This window comes from Sphaeramia orbicularis, chromosome 11 (assembly GCF_902148855.1).
Source record: "Sphaeramia orbicularis chromosome 11, fSphaOr1.1, whole genome shotgun sequence".
In the NCBI taxonomy this organism is placed as follows: Eukaryota; Metazoa; Chordata; class Actinopteri; order Kurtiformes; family Apogonidae; genus Sphaeramia; species Sphaeramia orbicularis.
The window spans coordinates 52,970,409-52,976,695 of NC_043967.1; the positions used below are offsets into that span (position 1 = coordinate 52,970,409).

The 6,287-nt window shown below is 33.1% G+C and overlaps 1 protein-coding gene across 1 annotated transcript in view; it reads right to left on the minus strand.

The window, feature by feature from the left end:
- The window catches only part of LOC115428271 (phosphatidylinositol 4-kinase beta-like), a 35,562-nt gene extending 30,369 nt beyond the window's left edge, over positions 1 to 5,193 (minus strand). Inside the window, exon 1 of the mRNA XM_030147171.1 lies at positions 5,057 to 5,193. The gene's annotated coding sequence lies outside the window, so the exon portion shown is untranslated. The remainder of the gene's footprint in view (positions 1 to 5,056) is intronic.
- Positions 5,194 to 6,287: the final 1,094 nt, after the last annotated feature.

Below are 6,287 nucleotides of genomic sequence, written 5' to 3' on the forward strand. Positions count from 1 at the left end.
GGCGCTATATAAATAAAATTTGATTGATTGAGTGATTTAATTGGTTTTCCCCTGTAAGTCGCTTTGGAAAAAAGCGTCTGCCAAATGCGTAAACATAAACATAAACATAAATGTGTGGATCCTAGTGGTTTTTCTAATCCACACATGTAGGTTTTTCATCAATCTCAGTCTCATTCCAGGTTTCACGTGTAACCCATTGTGTCCGCTGGTGTTACATGCAGAACCTGAACATTTATAAATCGTGAGTGATTTTGCAACAGCGGTCATTTTTGTGAAACACTCAGTCTAGTCCTCCATCTACTGCAGGTCAAAGTGATTTATACCCCTGGAGCTGATGTTTCAGATGCAGATTCAACACACAAACACAGACTAGACATGAACAGAATGGGGTGTGACGCCATCGTTTAACGATCTCTACATTTCCTCTGAACACACACATACACACAAAGCAGAGTCTAGGAAATATCTGTTTGTGAGACCGAAATGAGAGGATGAAAGGAACAAAACGTACAGAAAACTAGTGTGGACGGACCACCAATCTGATTTTTTCATGAATTGATCCAAATAAAAATCAACATTATCCTGTTAAACTCTGGTCCATTTGTTTCCAGTCTGAATCCTTTCACTAGTTAAGTATCAATCGCAGAAACTTCATCCATATAAAACCAAGTTATGGTCAGAAAAACCGCAAAGCTGAGACAAAAGTCGTCATCATGTGACCTTTTTGTTCTTTATCCTGTTCAGTGAGTTTCAGTGGTTCATACATAATCCTTGTACTGTTGGATGTGTTCAGTGTTAGCTTAGCGCTGCACAGTTTGTCTCACTGTTCTGTTGTTTTATTCAATTATTCATGACATATGTTGCTTTCACACTGGCAGATCGTTTTACATATTTGACCATTTACAGTCCTGGAAAAAATTATTAGACCACACTTGTTTTCTTCAGTTTCTTGTTCATTTTAATGCCTGGTCCAACTAAAGGTCCATTTGTTTGGACAAATAGAATGATAACAACACAAACATCTCACAGTAGTTTAATTTCAGAGCTGATATCTATCCATTTAACATGTTTTCTTGATAAAAACCAAAATCACTTCAGTTCTTCCATCAGTATCGATGGCATTGTACTGACAAAAACAGTGCTTTTAGACATTCCATGTTTTCTTTTCTGTCTGTTTTAGTCACATGACACACACAGGAGTCAGTACTTGATTGCATAACCATTGTTTTTGAACACTTTTGATGGTCTGATAATTTTTTTCGCAACTGTGTGTTCCGTTTTCTGACAATTGGTTTTGTTGAGCTTTCAGCTGATGTTCTTCTGATTACATGGATGTTTATAGAATATGTATATCACTACAGGTGTCATGTAGCGTTACCGTGGCAACTCAGATATGATTAATCTCTGGCAGTTTTGCACATTTACTCATACATTGCACACTTATGTAAATATATATTTATTTACTTAGTAGTAGTGGTTTATGTTTTTATATTTTACTTTATTCTCTTTTGTATGCCATTCTTAAATGCCACTTTGTTTTTTTGTTTAATTTCCTGGTTAAATTATTCTATCTTTAATTAATTTTTTAAATTTTTATACATATTAACTTAAATTCTCTTAGTATTCAGCGTGGACAGCAAAGAAAGATTTTCATTGTTCAGAGAAACATGTTTCGTTACTGTACACATGACAATAAAATGCTTCGAATCTTGAATCTTTGAATATGAAATTTTAAGTTTGAGAGGCGACACAGATCGACACTGAATTACATGGAAGTAGTTCTGGAAAACAAATGAATTTACTTGATTAACTCACATTTTTCTTTGTGAAAATTATTTTTAAAAGTCCTAAATTGCAAAAAAACTTAAGATTATTCCCCTGGAGACACTTCTTCATCAGCAAAAATTAAAAGTGCAGCTTGTTGTTTCTTGTCATATATTAATTGTGAATGTGTTTATTCAATCGTAGATGGAAAATAGTTTTAGTAAATGAGTATTTTTTTTTACTCAACTTTTGTTTTAGTTCATGCAACCAGAGAACAATCAATAAAACAAATGGTTTCTAACACCGAAAAATAAAACTGAAATAAGAACTGAGCTTTAAATATTTAGCCCACATAATACAGCTCTACGTAGAAATCAATACTCGGTTCAGCGGAGTTATTGATCTGATAATGGATGATGATGATGCATCTTTTCATTAAACATCATGGTACATAATCATTAATTTTCATCAATTTTACATCTGTTTCATTCTCAGTGTGCTCATCTTTTTAAGAATCCTCTACTTTTCCTCATGCACTTTCTCTCCTGTGTTAAATATGTCAATGATATCATTTTATGAGCCAATAAAGTCTCAGTTTGTGGTAAAAACGGAGAAGAAACATCTAGTTTTGTGGACGTTTTGAACTAAACTAAGTCTCAGGTCAGCTGTAGGTGTCATTTATTGGCGGTGTGTTGTTATTCCTCTTCATTAATTAATTATTTGAGTTCTGTTAAACTGGGTTTCAGACTCGTTGACCAGTGAGTCTCTAAAAACAGCTCTGAGTTCATTCAAACCCAAATCCGACTGAAGACTCGTACCATCGTATGTAACGTTAAACTGAGAAACTGGAATCACACAAACATAATTTTAACATAGTCAGCAGTCTTCATTCTTCTGGAAACATTTCATATACATGAAGCTAAAACGTCCAAACCATCCCCATCATTTCAATTATTTTCAACTGAACTGAAAATGTATTTTGAGTCTCTAAAACATATCGAATTCAATAAAAAGCGTTTATCATCTCTTCAGTTTTTAGTACATTTATCTGCCACTTCAAATTGTTACATTTTTCTCTCCGTTTCTAACTGTATTTTTACTTATTGTTGGATCTTTATTCCCTTTAATTAATTTATATTTTGTCTTTTTTTGTTTTATTAGGCTAATTTATTTATTCTTGTAGTTTCTATGTCTTCTAATTATTAGTTTATGATGATTATTGTGTCTTGGAATGTCTGATGTTCTTCTTATATTCATATTTTTTGGATGTTCTATTGTTGAATAATAAATGGATCAATTAAAAAAAAAAAGAATCACACAAAAACGAGTTTTTGATCGTCATTGTAACAAGAAACTGCTGTGACTGGACGACAGTGAAGGCAGCGTCAGTGAAGGCAACGTGTGCAGTTCAGGGCAAAGTGTGAAGTTTATTAACACAAAAACACAACAGCTGAACGCACACACACACACACACACACACACACACACTTTAATGAATCGATGCAATAATGAGGTTACTGATCAGAGGTTCTGCTCCGTCTGACTTCTATTTACAACTGAATGTTTCCGTTTTATCAAATAAGAGAAAAAACAATCGGTAAACTTTCACATTAAATCATCTTTTCTGACTCAGAACATGAAGGTGTAATAAATCTGGAGTTGGCCCTTCGAAAAAAACCCTAATATATGGAAAAATGTGACATTCAAGCTGAAATATTATATCAAATGTGAAGGTTTTGAGCAGGTTAATCAGTATAAATATAAAATATAAATTAGATAAAGAGGGAGAACTCATGTTTATTTAACTGATGCATCACAAATAATTTAAATTATAGCAACTAAAGTAAGAAAATTTAAATATATATGTGTTATCCTCTTATGATAGGAATGATCAGATACTGTTAAGAGACTATTTGAGAACATAAGAATGTCAATAAGGTGAAAGAAGATGAGATTAAAAGGTAAAACTACACAAAGTCCCAAACTTTAAGTAACTTATGACGAGTTACAAAGTAAAAGTGAATGTGGAATGGCATTTCTAACATATTTCAAGAGAATAACAAAGAAATATGACTAAATTAATGAGTAAAAATACTCATGTGAATCCAAAAATGAGTTAGGAACTAATGAAATACATACATGCTTCATTCTTGTATATTAAAAAGAACATTTTATGAAACAAATCACTTAAAAGATAATTCTTAAGGTAGTTTCTGATCAAGTACAAACAAAAAGAGCAGTGTTTTAAAGTATCTGAGGAGATAAGAACATCGATAAGGATTAAAAGGTAAAAAAACCACATGAAAGTTCAAACCTGAAAGTAACTGATGATTTTACAAACTACAAGTGGATGTGGAGTGACATTAAAAAGGCATTTATAACATATTTTAAGAGAATAACAGAGAAATAAGACTAAATTTATAGGTAAAAATACTCATAAATCTAAAAATATGTTAAAAAACTGATGAAATACACGTTTTTTTTTTTTTATTCTAGTTGTGTATTTAAGGGACATTTTAAGTGAAAAAACACCAAATAAAGCAGTGATTCAGGTTTTGTTTGAATCTACAGGTGAATATTAGTGAATTAGTGAGGAAATAAAAGGTAAATAAAGGAGATAAGACAACGAGTGAAAGAAGAGAATAACAGAGAAATAAGATTAAATTTATAAGTAAAAATACTCATGAATCCAAAAATATGTAAAACAAAAAAAAAAAAAAAAAAAAAAACAACTGATGAAATACATGTTGTTTTATTCTAGTTGTGTATTTAAGGGACGTTTTAAGTGAGAAAACACCAAATAAAGCTGTGATTCAGGTTTTGTTTGAATCTACAGGTGAATATTAGTGAATTAGTGAGGAAATAAAAGGTAAATAAAGGAGATAAAACAACAATGAGTGAAAGAAAACAAAGTAAAAGCAAAAAAACGCGCATTAAAGCATTAAATCCAGCCGGAGGTGGATAGTATGCGCAACATTTAGCGGAAATAAAAGCCATTTAGCGGAAATAAAAGCCATTAATCGGAAATCCTCGGTGTTTGTGTTGGTAAACTGGAGTGTGTCGGAGGAGCCGCTCCCTCCGGATGAAAACACCCGGAGGAGGAGGCAGGAGAGCCGGCCTGAAGGAGGCCCACGGCCCGCTGACTCACCACCGCAACACCCGATACCACACACACGGACCACGGAGCCTAGAACCGACCGACCACCGACGGAACCGGGCCGACAACTGGGCCCGGGACACGGAACTGGAGCCGAACCCGGAGGAGGATGAGGCGGAGGCGGAGGACACCTACCTCCGACCCGGGGCTCAGGCCGCTTCGGTCCGCACACACTGGCTCCAAAGGCTCCGGGACGGTCCGGTTCGAGTCCCGGGACGGTCCGGGTTTAGTCCAGTTTATAATCCAGGGTTCAGACCGGGTTTAGTCCAGGTTTCAGGCGTCGGGCTGGTCCATCTGATCCGGAGGCTTCGGCCTGGATTTAAAGCAGCAGTGACGCAACATCCATCAAGTTAACGGAAGTGAAACACCACCACACTTCCGGTTGACAATTACAAAATAAAGTTAGAAATATTATGCAGATGTAAAATAATAGAAATGAAACACGTAAGAAAGAAAGAAAGAAAGAAAGAAAGAAAGAGCATACTATAAATTAACTAAAAATACTACAATATCAAAGACGTAAAACTACAGATTAGAAATACAAATATTTAATCTAATAAATACATAAATAAAATAAAATAGTGCAATATAGAACATGTAAGATAAATATAAATAATATAAATGCAAAAAAAAAAAAAAAATCTTACAGTAATAACACATAAAATTAAACAATACCCCTCCCCTTTGGTAGATGGATATGTGATGTCATGTTTTTCCTTAAAGTAGAAAAGATTAGATAGACATTGAAGGGATCAATGGGGAAGTTTACTGTGGTATGGCATCCTTTTATTTCTTATATAGAACAGCTGACAATGCACCTCGACTCCAGTTATTGTGTTCTGTGTACAAAGTGATTGGGTAATTACATAGTGGAACTTTTCATTTATTTATTTATTTAAATTTAAAAAAAAAAAAAGTATTAAAAAAAAAAAACTTCTTGTGGTGTCTTATTCCTTTGTTAAATGTCTCAGTGTTTGTCTTACTTTTTGTATGTTTGAAAAACTGAAAATGAATAAAAATACATTGATAGTAAAATAAATAAAAAAAAATAAAACAAAACAATACATGAAAAGCATGTAAATAAAACAATTATATGTGAAATGCATCAAATGCAAATAAAAATATATAACATGCATAGCATAAATATATAAATAATTTTAACTTAACCCAACACAAAACTATAATGTAACAAAATAGTAAATAAAGACAATATTAATGAACGAAATAATAAATTATCAAACCCAAGTTTATTGACAAATTGAAACTTTACAGGTGCTTTTTCACATTGTTAGGTTACACACACATACACATTTGCATGTATTTTTCTGTTTATTTTTATTGAATTATTGCTTTTACTGTTGGTTTG